The sequence below is a fragment of the Mobula hypostoma genome, chromosome 12 (genome assembly GCF_963921235.1).
Source record: "Mobula hypostoma chromosome 12, sMobHyp1.1, whole genome shotgun sequence".
In the NCBI taxonomy this organism is placed as follows: Eukaryota; Metazoa; Chordata; class Chondrichthyes; order Myliobatiformes; family Myliobatidae; genus Mobula; species Mobula hypostoma.
Genome location: NC_086108.1, coordinates 103491643 through 103504277, shown reverse-complemented (window position 1 = coordinate 103504277; position 12635 = coordinate 103491643). Strand labels below are relative to the sequence as shown.

Here is a 12635-nt window from a genome sequence, read left to right as displayed (position 1 = left end):
CTTGGACTTCACATCCTCATCTGTACCTCCTTTCTTGTTGACAATACTTCCCAGATAGACAAATGACTCAACTTCTAGAGGAGATTTCTCAGGATAACTGCGTTGTTTCCTGTATTTAATTTTAGTAATTTTGTTTTCCCCACATGAATGTGTAGCCCTATTTTCTGCAATGTGGAGTCTAGAAGATCTATTTTCTCTTGCATCTGGGCATGACTGTGTGACAGTAGTGCCAAATCATCAGCAAAATCAAGATCTTCTATCTGTCTGAGCAATGTCCACTGTATTCCTGCCCACATACCCCTTCCCTTACCTCTGTTCAGGGCCCCAAACAGTCCTTTCAGATGAGGCAACACCCTGCCTGCCAACCTGCTGGGGACATCTAATGTGTCCAGTACTCCTGATGTGACCTCCTGTACATTGGTGAGACCCATTGTAAATTGGAGGACTGCTTTGTTGAGTATCTCCGCTCCATTGCCAGAAGCGGGACTTCCTGGTGACCAAATATTTTAATTTTGATTCAGTGCCAACGTGTCAATCCAAGACCCCCCTCTTGCGCCAAGATAGGGCCACCCTCAGGATGGAGGAGCAACATCTTGTATTCTGTCTGGGTACTCTCCAGCATGATGGCATGAATATCAATTTTTTTCTCTCTCCCTCTCCTTCCAGTAAACAAATTTCACCCCACTCCTCCACTTCTTCTGTACCCCACTCTGTCTCACCTCCCTCTTCTTCCCTTTCTCCTATTATCCTCTCTCCTCCTATCAGATTAATATCTTCTCTAACCCTTGATCTTTCCCATCCACCTGACTTCACTTATCACCTTCCAGCTGGCCTCTTTCCCCTCCCCCACCTTTTTATTCAGGCATTTTCCTCCTTCCTTCTCACTCTCAATGAAGGGTCTCAGCCGGAAATGTCCACTTGCATAGACGCTGCCTGAACTGTTCAGTTTCTCCAGCATTTTGTGTGTGAATCTTTTCTCAGAATTTTGTTAATAAATCCTTTGTTATAGATTTTATCATATGATTTGAGGCAAACGGGTAATTTGTTCTGTTTGGGAAAATAACAAAAACTACAATCAGTGGTCACATTATTAGGTACACCTGTACACCTTGTTAATGCAAATATCTGACTGGCCAGTCAGGTGGCAACAGCTCAATGTATGAAAGCTTGCAGACAAGGTCAAGGGGTTCAGTTGTTCCTCTGACCAAACATCAGAATGAGGAAGAAATGTGATTGGTGACTTTGACTGTGGAATGATTGTTCATGCCAGATGGGTTGGTTTGAGTATCTCAGAAACTGCTGATCTGGGATTTTCTTGCACAACAGTCTCCAGAGTTTACAGAGAATGGTGCAAAACCAAAAAAAAAAATCCAGTGAATAAGAGTTCTGTGGGCGAAAATGCCTTGTTAATGAGAGAGGTCAGAGGAGAATGCCCAGACTGGTTCAAGCTCATGGGAAGATGACAGTAACTCAGATAACCAACAGTGGTGTGCAGAAGAGCATATCTGAATGCACAACGCATTGTACCTTGAAATGGATGGGTTACAGCAGCACAAACTGCTCAGGATTCTGCCTCTGTACCTAATAAAGTGGCCTCTCAGTGTGTTTCACTATTTTGAAAACCACCTTCTCACAAAGGTCCCCATACACCTGGATGTTTTCTTTAAGGGGGCAAGTAGCAATTTTTTCCATATAATAATTAAACCTGTTATGAACACTACGATTTAGCTGTCTCAAATAGGACTAAACTGCCTTTCCAGTTGATGGCTCCTAGCAACAATGCTGTCTGGTGCTTGAACTGTTTTCTGTATTAATTGAGTCTATTTGTACCTGATACAAGGATTTGACCTGCACCAGTCTCTGTATTTCCACAATGGTAGATAATTGCTTAAATGAGATGAAGGCTTGAAAGGAGGTCAGGAAGGCAGAGTAGCAGACACAAAGATTTGCGAGTTAACAACATAAAAAATCTGTTCCTCAGTGTCTGGAGAACTTCTGGTACAATGAATTCTGTGTTGGAAATTAATGTACTGGGGAAATGGACTTTTCCTGGCTGAATCTGAATCTGATTTTTTACTGGAAGTGCACATTGAATCCAACGTTATTACTGCAACCTTCAGACTGTTGCATAGACTTGTGCAGCTATGGTGAATGATCGGGATATTGGAAGAAATTTGGTTCAAATAAAAGTTCATGGTAAATTTATTATCACACAGTATTTTATATGTTGCCATATACTCCCTTTAGATTCATTTTCTTGCAAGCATTCACAGTAGAATAAAGAAATAATGGAATCTATAAAAACGCATACAAGATAGGAAAAAATTGTGCAATGACCACAGACTGTAAATACAAAAAGAAAAACACAAACAAAATAATAATGATAGATAAACAATAAACATCAAGGATATGAGATGAAGAGTCCCGGAAAATGATTTGTTGGGTTCCAGGAACAGTTCAGTTTTGGGGTGAGAGAAATTATTCCCACTGATTCAAGAGCTTGATGTTTGAGGGGTAATAACTGTACTTGAACTTGATGTTCTCAATGGTGGGCAATTGGGTGATGATAATCTGCCGGGCAGTTTTCACCACATGCTGGAGTGCTTTGCGGTCTGATATGGGACAATTGCCATGCCACGCTGAGGTACTGTTGATGAGTGTGCTCTCAATGGTACAGCGATACAAGTCCATCAGTATCCTGGGACAGAGCTGAGCTTTCTTGATGCTCCGCAGGAAATAAAGGCGCTGTTGTGCCTTTTTGATCGTGATGGAGGAGTTCAGGGATCAGGTGAGATCCTTGGAAATGTGGACACCAAGGAATTTGAAGCTTGATACACGCTCCAGTACAGCTCCGTTGATGTAGATGGGGATGTGAGTGTGGCTCTGATGCAATCGGCCAGTATTCTCTCCACCGCACATCTGTCAAAGTTTGTCAAGGTATTAGATGACATGTTGAATCTTTGCAAAATTCTAATAAAGTAGAGGCACTGCTGTGCTCTTTTTTGTCATGGCATTACGTGCTGGGCCAAGGACAGATCCTCTGAAATGATAATGGGAAGGAATTTAAAGCTGCTGACCCTCTCCACCTCTGATGAGGACCTGTTTTCTCCTTTTGTAGTCAATAATCAGCAGTTTGGTTTTGCTGACATTGAGTGAGAGGTTGTGGCACCATTCAGCCAGATTTTCAGTCTTCTGATTATGCTGCTTCATCACCACCTTTGATTTGGCCAGTGACGGAGTTTTGTTAGCACACCAATTATATGACATTGGAGCTTTACTTAACTTCAGTCACAAGTGTAAAGCAAGTAGAGCAGGTGGCAAAGCGCACAGCCTTGTGGTGCACCTGTGCTGATGGAGATTGTGGAGGAGATGTTGTTGCCAATCCAAGCTGACAGGTCTGCAAGTGGAAAAAAATCGAGGAAGCTGTTGCACAAGGAAGTATTGAGGCCAAGGTCTTGAAGATTATTGACCTTAATGGTCTCTGTTGCCCACCAATATACAATATACCCTGCCTCCTTAAGATCTTCTCAGTTTACAGCCATTTAGGCAATGGAAATTCACCCTTAAAAGAATTTACAGAGTGCTATCCAAAAATTTTGAGATAGAGGATATTCTTTTCAAATCAAGTCTTTGCATACACCAATGATACAAAATTGCACGACAGAAAATTGCAATATGGACCATTTTCTAAAAATGCATCTCCCCCATAATGCAAGATTACCTGTGTGTTCAACGTCTTCTCTCTCCCTCCACTATACCCACCAATTACACTTACAGTTTAACTGGATAAAAAAGGTTACATATTTTTAAAACAAGGTCAAAAGTACCATATCCTGCATAGAACCCATCTGCAGTAGACCTTTCTTTAATTGCTTTGGGTATTGATTTGCTATCAACAGAGTGGGTCTTCAAACGTTTCACGAAATGTAGAGAGAGTTGAGGTCTTGTCGCTGGCCATATGGTACCTGGGGTTAGCCCATAGCACCAGGAACCTTATACCAGGAGTCTGTAACTTATAGCAAATTGAGCTGCCCACTTTAGAGATGAGGAGGTTTGCTTCAAGTAGGACTGAGATTGAGGTGTTTGAATGCAATTTTCACTGTAGTAAAGATTAATTTCTTATGCTTCCTGAGCAGGAGTTTAAGAATTATGATAGTTTCACCATGCATTTCTCATTGGTGTAGAAATGTGGTCCTGATGAAGGGTCTCAATCTGAAATGTTGGTTGATTGATTGTTCCTCTCCAGCAAGTCCTGCCTGACTTGCTGAGTTCCTCCAGAATTTTGTGTGTGTTGGTGTAAAAGGAGTTTGGGGGCTAGCATGGTGACTTAGTTGAAGTAAAAGCCAAGGGATTATTATAAGAATCTGGTCATGGTTTCCTACAAAGTGAAAATCGTCAGAGAAAATGCCTCACAGATGAATAGCATAGCCACACTGCACTGTCAGACAAATTCCCCCTTTGCCCTCTCTAACCTTGTGAACAAACTACTGAAGTCCTTTTATACCACCTTTCTTCCAAGAACCCCAAACCTTATCCCTTCCCCTGATAACACTACTTCCTAAACCCTCTCCTAATCCTTGAGCCTGTGCGTCAGGAGTGCAGCAGGGCTACTGTCTGTTCATGTGTTCACAGAGTGCAGAGAGGATGCAATGGTGGAACATCACTGTGTCTGTAACCCATTTGATGCATGACATCATATCCAAGTCTTCATGCCCACACTACTGAAACTAAAAATAAAAATAGAGAGAATTTATTATTTATTTTGTACAAGCCTTGACTATCTTCCCTCAGTCTAATGTTGGTATCAGTTGTTAAACAATGGATCACTTTCTCATCACTGATAAAGTGTCTTAATATGAGTGTTAAGCATCTAAGAAGCATCTCTGTGTATAATGTGGGGTTACAGACAGTTCTCTAGGAATGCAACCCTTCTAACCTGGGATCACCTGCCTGATGAGGTAAAAGTAGAGGGGTATTGAGCTGAATTTTTGCTTGTCTGGTTACCATATTGTTGCTAGCAATAGTGCATCAAGATTTACAGGATCTCAAAGTAGGACTTATTGACTGAAATATATATTGGCAGATACTGAAGCCGAGACACCATACAATTTCATTTTGATTCTGAGTATTTTTTTAAAAATGATGAAATTATTTGTCTGTGTGAAACCTCATGACGTATTGCTCAGAGTAAATAGTAATTGACCTTATAGCCATGCAAAGAAGGACCCGCTGTGTAAAGATCATTGCCTATTGTCTGATATGTTTATCTCAGTGTCTGAGATAAATGACTGGAGCCCATCTGTTGTATTATTTAAAACAGAAAAAAGACCCATTAGTTGATTATTTTCACATTGACCATCCTGTTCGTATACTAATCCCGATGCAGGATTTCTACCTGAAATGTTAATCATCCTTCTCCCTACACAGATACTTGTTGGGCCCGCCGAGTTCCTTCAGCAGATTGGTTATTTTGGATTCCAGAATCTGTCAGCTTTTGTTTTTCTCATTTATAGTACTTGGTCTATAACTGACTATATCTTGATGATTCAGGTGCCTGATGAGCTGCTTTTTAAGATGTCTTTAGAGTCTCTGCCTATCAGTGAAATTTTCCTGGTTGTAACCAATCTCTGGATGAAAGATTTCTTCCTCCATCCCTACAGATCTTGCTTTAAAGCTGTGTACTCTAGTCTTTGACATCTCTAGGTATTTACCCTATCTATCCCTCCCATACTTTCATATACCATACTTTAGTAAGGACTTCAACAAGGTCCTGCATGGCAGGCTGGTCTGGAAGATTAGGTCCCACAGAATCCAGGGAGAGCTGGTGATGTGGATTCAAAATTGATTCATTTGATATTCATATAAATAATATGGATGTGAATGCATAAAGGGCATAGAGCAGACTGCCCTTCACTTAGGGCATTTTGTTCCAATTGTGTAAGTCATTGGTGAGGCCACACAGTACTGTGTATAGTTTTGCTTGCCCTTTTATATGAAAGACATGGTTAATGTGAAAAGAGTTTAGAAAAGATTTGCAAGGATGTTGCTAAGAACAGAGGGCCTAAGTTATAGAGAGGTTTGGTGACGTTATGTCTTTTTTCCTTGAAAAGTAGGAGAAGAGGAGTGACCTTATGCTCAAAATTATGAGCGGCATAGATAAAGTGGATGATAACAGTCTTTTCCCCGGGGTAGGGGAGTCTAAAACTAGAGGCCATGTAGGATGAGAGGGGAAAGGTTTAAAAGGGACCTGAGGGACAATTTTTTTTCACACAAATGGTAATGAATGTACGGAATGACCTGCCACTGTGAGTGGAAGTGGTTCATTTAAGAAGCACGTGGAGGGGCAGGGCTTTGGAGAAATGGGGTGTATGGAGGAAGTGGGGACGAGTTGTGTGGACAATGTGATCGGCAAGGACTAGTTAGGCTGAAGGGCCTGTATCTTTGCTGTATTGTTATGTGATTCTGTTAGGACCCAGGAAAACAAACCCAGCCTGTCCAGGCAGTGTCCTGTTGAGTTTCCTCTGTGCCCTCTCAAGTGCAGTCTTTCCTACCATTGTGTGGAAATTTGAACTAAACACAGTACAAAATAATGGAAGGGTTCAGAGTGGACAGTGCCTCCATGAAACACGTAATGCAGCAATTCCTCATTCCCCTCTGATACAGCAATCTTGTCCTTAAAGTTCTCAGTCTAGTTCTCTAGCAACACTACATTTGCTAACAGGATGCTACACAGAGGAACTTCTATTGCTTGGCCTTTCAGCCTAGCTTGGAATCCTCCCTTCCTCCCTCTTTTCCAGCAATGGGGATGCACCTTTGTCTGCTTAAGGGTGCTGTTCCTGCATACTTGAGAGTTAAGTACACTGAGTCCTTCAGAAGATCATGAAATCGTTAGTTTATTAAGATGGTTCAAAAGTACATTGCTTAAAGGGAAATTACATGCTGCATATTGCAGTGAGATTAATTCAAAAGAGGGTATATTTAGAAGTTTTGTTAACAGCCTGCAACTTTGGTTCACTGGCGCCACCTTGGCAAAATTTCAATCAATAAGCTTCAAGTCCTTGGCCTCAATAACTCCTTGTGCAATTGGATCCTGATTTCCTCATTTGCACACCCCAGTCCGTTCAGTTAGGCAATAACGTCTCCACAATCTCCGTTAGCACAGGTGCACCACAGGCTGTATACCAGCTGTGGGCTAACCAATGTTTTAAAATTATACTAAGTCCTCCGTGCTCTTATACACTATGCTATGACTAATGAAGGCATAGTATTGTCTTTTCCATCCTGTGCTGCCAACCCCTGGGAGTCTTTGAACCTGTCCGCTAAGATCCTTTTGTTTGTCATTACTCCCCAGGTCCCTACCATTTGTGGTATATATCCCACCCTTTTTAGGTCTAAAATGCATCACCTCACATGAGGGTGAAGTTCCATCTATCATCACCTTGCCCAAATTGCCAACTGATCAATAGTGTACTATACTATACCCAAGACTACACCACAATCTTTGTGTCCACTGAAAACTTATTGATCAAACCTCTTCTTCTTATATCTATTAAAGATGGACTGTTCTTCCTGCATTTTTCTAACCTGATAGGTTATTTGGATGGAAGCGATTTGGGGGAGATGTGGCCTGGGTGCAGGTGGATAGGACTAGACAAGAGATCAGGCTGGAATGGACTAGAGGGGCTGAAGGGCCTGTTTTCATGTGCTGCAGTTTTCTGACTTCCTAGTTTGTGGCACTGGCATATAAAATATGTAGTGGTAACTAAAAAGATAAATGTCTCTAGAAGTTGTGTCTCATCCAAGCTAAGTGAAACTGGGCATACTTACTTTTGAGAGCGTGTGCCATTTCAGCATACACCGGGATTGTTTGCGTTACTTCCTGCAAGTGATCGGGACTTTGCTGACTGGATGTACTGCGTCATATGACATGGGCAATTATGGTCTTCCATCTGCCTTTAATCTGTTACTCTGCTATTGTTTTCTCTAACCATGACCATAATGGTTTTGTAGAAAAGTTTGCTCAGGCCGCCTTCTGGGCTGTGTCTTTACAAGACGGGTGACCCCAGCCATTATCAATACTCTTCAGAGATTGTCTGTCTGATGTCAGTGGTCATATAACCTGGACTTGTGATGTGCACTATCCATATGACCATTCACCACCTGCTACCATGGCTTCACGTGACCCAGATTGGTGGGGGTGAGGTACTGAGCAGTTGATGCACCTTGGTCAAGGGTGACCTGCAAGCTAGTGGAGGGAAGGAACACCTGGCACCTCCTTTGGTAGAAACGTGTCTCCACCCTGCCACTGACATAGAACACTGTAGTACAGGGACAGGCTCTTTGGCCCATCTGGTCCGTGCTGAACTATTAATCTACCTAGTTCTAGTCTCAGTGGATGCAGCCTGCTTGCATTTACCCCATCAATACCCTTCATTTTATGGATATAGGGTGCAAGTTGAATCAAGAGTTAAAATTGGCATGTCGCAAAGGTTATGCTGTGGTTGTTATGGGGGATTTTAACATGCAGGTAGACAGGGAAAATCAGGTTGGTACTGGACTCCAAGAAAGAGAGTTTGTGGAGTGCCTCCAAGATGGATTCTTAGAGCAACTTGGACTGGAACCTACCAGGGAGTAGGCAATTCCGGATTTAGTGTTGTGTAATGAACCTGATTTGATAAGGGAACTCGAAGTAAAGGAGCCATTAGGAGGTAGTGACCATAATATGATATGTTTTAATCTACAATTTGAGAGGGAGAAGGGAAAATCGGAAGTGTCAGTATTGCAGTTGAACAAATGGGACTATGGAGCCATGAGGGAGGAGCTGGCCAAAGTTAACTGGAAAGATACCCTAGCAGGGATGATAGTGGAACAACAATGGCAGGTATTTCTGGGAATAACACAGAAGGTGCAAGATCAGTTCATTCCAAAGAGGAAGAAAGATTCTAAGGGAAGTAAGGGGTGACCGTGGCTGACAAAGGAAGTCAAGGACAGTATAAAAATAAAAGAGAAGAAGTATAATATAGCAAAGATGAGCGGGAAGCCAGAGTATTGGGAAGCTTTTAAAGAGCAACAGTGGATAACTAAAAAGGCAATATGGGGAGAAACGATGAGATACGAAGGCAAGCTAACCAAGAATATAAAGGAGGATAGTAAAAGCTTCTTTAGGTATGTGAAGAGGAAAAAATTAGTTGAGACCAAAGTTGGACCCTTGAAGACAGAAACGGGTGAATTTATTATGGGGAACAAGGAAATGGCAGATGAGTTGAACAGGTACTTTGGATCTGTCTTCACTAGGGAAGATACAAACAATCTCCCAGATGTAATAGTGGCTGGAGGACCTAGGGTAATGGAGGAACTGAAGGAGATTCACATTAGGCAGAAAATGGTGTTGGATAGACTGATGGGACTGAAGGCTGATAAATCCCCAGGGCCTGATAGTCTGCACCCCAGGGTACTTAAAGGAGGTGGCTCTAGAAATCGTGGACGCATTGGTAATTATTTCCCATGTTCTATAGATTCAGGATCAGTTCCTGAGGACTGGAGGGTAGCTAATGTTATTCCACTTTTTAAGAAAGGAGGGAGAGAGAAAACAGGGAATTATAGACCAGTTAGCCTGACATCAGTGGTGGGGAAGATGCTGGAGTCAATTATAAAGGATGAAATAGCGGCACATTTGGATAGCAGTAATAGGATTGGTCCAAGTCAGCGTGGACTTACGAAGGGGAAATCATGCTTGTCTAATCTTCTGGAATTTTTTGAGGATGTAACTATGAAAATGGACAAGGGAGAGTCAGTGGATGTAGTGTACCTGGACTTTCAGAAAGCCTTTGATATGGTCCCACATGGGAGATCAATGGGCAAAATTAGAGCACATGGTATTAGGGGTAGGGTACTGACATGGATAGAAAATTGGTTGGCAGACAGGAAACAAAGAGTAGGGATTAACGGGTCCCTTTCAGAATGGCAGGTGGTGACTAGTGGGGTACCACAAGGCTCGGTGCTGGGACCGCAGCTATTTACAATATACATTAATGAGTTAGATGAGGGGATTAAGGGTGACATTAGCAAATTTGCAGATGCCACAAAGCTGGGTGGCAGTGTGAAATGTGTGGAGGATGTTGAGATAATGCAGGATGTCTTGGACAGGTTGGGTGAGTGGGCAGATGCATGGCAGATGCAGATTAATGTGAATAAATGTGAGGTTATCCACTTTGGTGGCAAGAACAGGAAGGCAGATTACTATTTGAATGGTGACAAGTTAGGAAAAGGGGAAGTACAACGAGATCTAGGTGTCCTTGTTCATCAGTCACTGAAAGTAAGCATGCAGGTACAGCAGGCAGTGAAGAAAACTAATGGCATGTTGACCTTCATAACAAGGGGAGTTGAGTATAGGAGCAAAGAGGTCCTTCTGCAGTTGTACAGGGCCCTGGTGAGACCACGCCTGGAGTATTGTGTACAGTATTGGCCTCCAAATTTGAGGAAGGACATTCTTGCTATTGAGGTAGTGCAGTGGAGGTTCACGAGGTTAATTCTGGGGATGGTGGGACTGTCATATGTTGAAAGATTGGAGCGACTGGGCTTGTATACACTGGAATTTAGAAGGATGAGAGGAGATCTGATTATTAAGGGATTGGACACATTAGAGGCAGGAAACATGTTCACGATGTTGGGGGAGTCCAGAACCAAAGGCCATAGTTTAAGAATAAGGGGTAGGCCATTTAGAACGGAGCTGAGGAAAAACTTTTTCACCCAGAGAGTTGTGGATCTGTGGAATGCTCTGCCTCAGAAGGCAGTGGAGGCCAATTCTCTGGATGCTTTCAAGAAAGAGTTAAATAGCGCTCTTAATGATAGCGGAGTATAGGGATATGGGGAGAAGGCAGGAACGGGGTACTGATTGTGGATGATCAGTCATGATCACAGTGAATGGTGGTGCTGGCTCGATGGGGCGAATGGCCTACTCCTGCACCTATTGTCTATTGTCTATTTTGTATACCTCAGAATACATCAGATGTTTGGCAAAATTAATGAGGATTTGCCAAGTGATTCCTGTCCAACCTTCTCTGCAAGTTAAGAAACCCGTAGGTAGTGGGTCTGGGGTCCTGGACCACTGAGTTAAAATCTGGAATTGCTTTGTTCAGCTCTGCCATTTTTCTCCAAGGTGTGTGCTTTTGTAGTTTAGGTAGCACTGTTTCCTGAGAATGAGAATGCACAAATTCCATCCAGAAATGATGAGCCTTTCAACAGAGACCATACCTCCTTCCAAAGTTGGATGTAAAAGTTTCTTTGGCACTGTTTTGAAGAAAAGCAGGGGAGTTATCTTGATGTCCTACCTTACATTTGTTCCTTGAGTTGTAAAGACAGGTTATTTGTATGTTAGAACATTATTGTTTGCATGACCAGTCACTAAATAAATTGGCCTCAGTAACTTTGCTTCAAAAGTACTTCATCGACTCTGCCGGCACTTTGGGGATCCTGAGGTTGTGCAAGGTGCTATATAAATGCAAGTTTCTCTTTTTTTGCAACTTGTGACAGGAAAGCTGGACTTTGCAAGAGCTTTCGTTAACCGGGGTCCAGGGACACCTACGCTTCTCCTGGGATGCCTGGAAATTGTTCAGGTGGGTCCCAGAGGCATTTCTTTCTAAGAAGATTAAACTGATAGTTGTGAAACTTCTTTATTATCATAAATCATTAAAAATAAATATTCTTGATAGGATGTAGTCCCACTGGCATCCTGCAGTGCCTTACTGATTTCTGTTTGGATCGTGTGTGTCAGCAGGCTATTAACAGCAAATGTAGAACTGAGTGAGGTCATGTTCTCACAATATCCATATGGAAACGTCAGTGCCTTTGAACAGAAAATCCTACAAAATGTAGTGGATTTGGCCCAGTACATCATGGGTAAAGTCCTTCCAGCCATTGAGCACATCAACATGAAACACTGTTGTAGAAAAGCAGCATCCATCATCAAAGGGTCCTCACCACCCAGACCATGTTTTCTTCTTGTTTTTACCATCAGGTAGAAGGTACAGGAGCCTCAGGACTCACACCACCAGGTTCAAGAACAGTTTCTACCCCACAACCGTTAGGATTTTGAACAAAAGGGGATAGCTTCACTCATTTGCCCATCCTTTGAGATGTACCCACAACCAACGATCTCACTTTAGGGACTCTTGTTATCTCGTGTTCTCATTATTTATTGCTATTTATTTATATTTGTATTTGCACAGTTTGTTGTCTTCTGGTTGGTCTTTCCTTGATCCTGTATTGTTACTATTCTATAGATTTCCTGAGTATGCCTGCAGAAAAATGAATCTCAGAGTTGTATGTGGTGATATACAGGTATTCTGGTAATAAAATTTACTTTGAACTTAGTATAGTTTAGGCCCACTTGTATCTTCTGGATAAGTAATTCTTGTTTCTGTATGAAGTCTTCCTTCATTGTTTTTGTTGGCTTTGTCTACACAACTTTAACAGTCTTTTGTGCAGAAATATTGTCAAATATTAGCTGCGTTACAAAAGCAGTGATTAATCCAAAAAAAAATTTGGAATATGAAAAGGCGTGATCTCGCTTCTCTGTTGGCTATGTCTGAATGGTAACAAAGTACATTTACGTATTGTCAAAGTATGTATACATT

General features: G+C 42.1%; 1 protein-coding gene across 5 annotated transcripts in view; it reads left to right on the top strand.

The window, feature by feature from the left end:
• zzz3 (zinc finger, ZZ-type containing 3) overlaps window positions 1-12635 on the top strand; it is a 173416-nt gene that overhangs the window by 27124 nt on the left and 133657 nt on the right. For 2 of the 5 annotated variants that reach the window (XM_063064726.1, XM_063064728.1), the window contains exon 2: window positions 11533-11615. The exons of the other annotated variants lie outside the window; for them this stretch is intronic. The gene's annotated coding sequence lies outside the window, so the exon portion shown is untranslated. The remainder of the gene's footprint in view (window positions 1-11532; window positions 11616-12635) is intronic. 5 annotated transcript variants of the gene reach the window in all.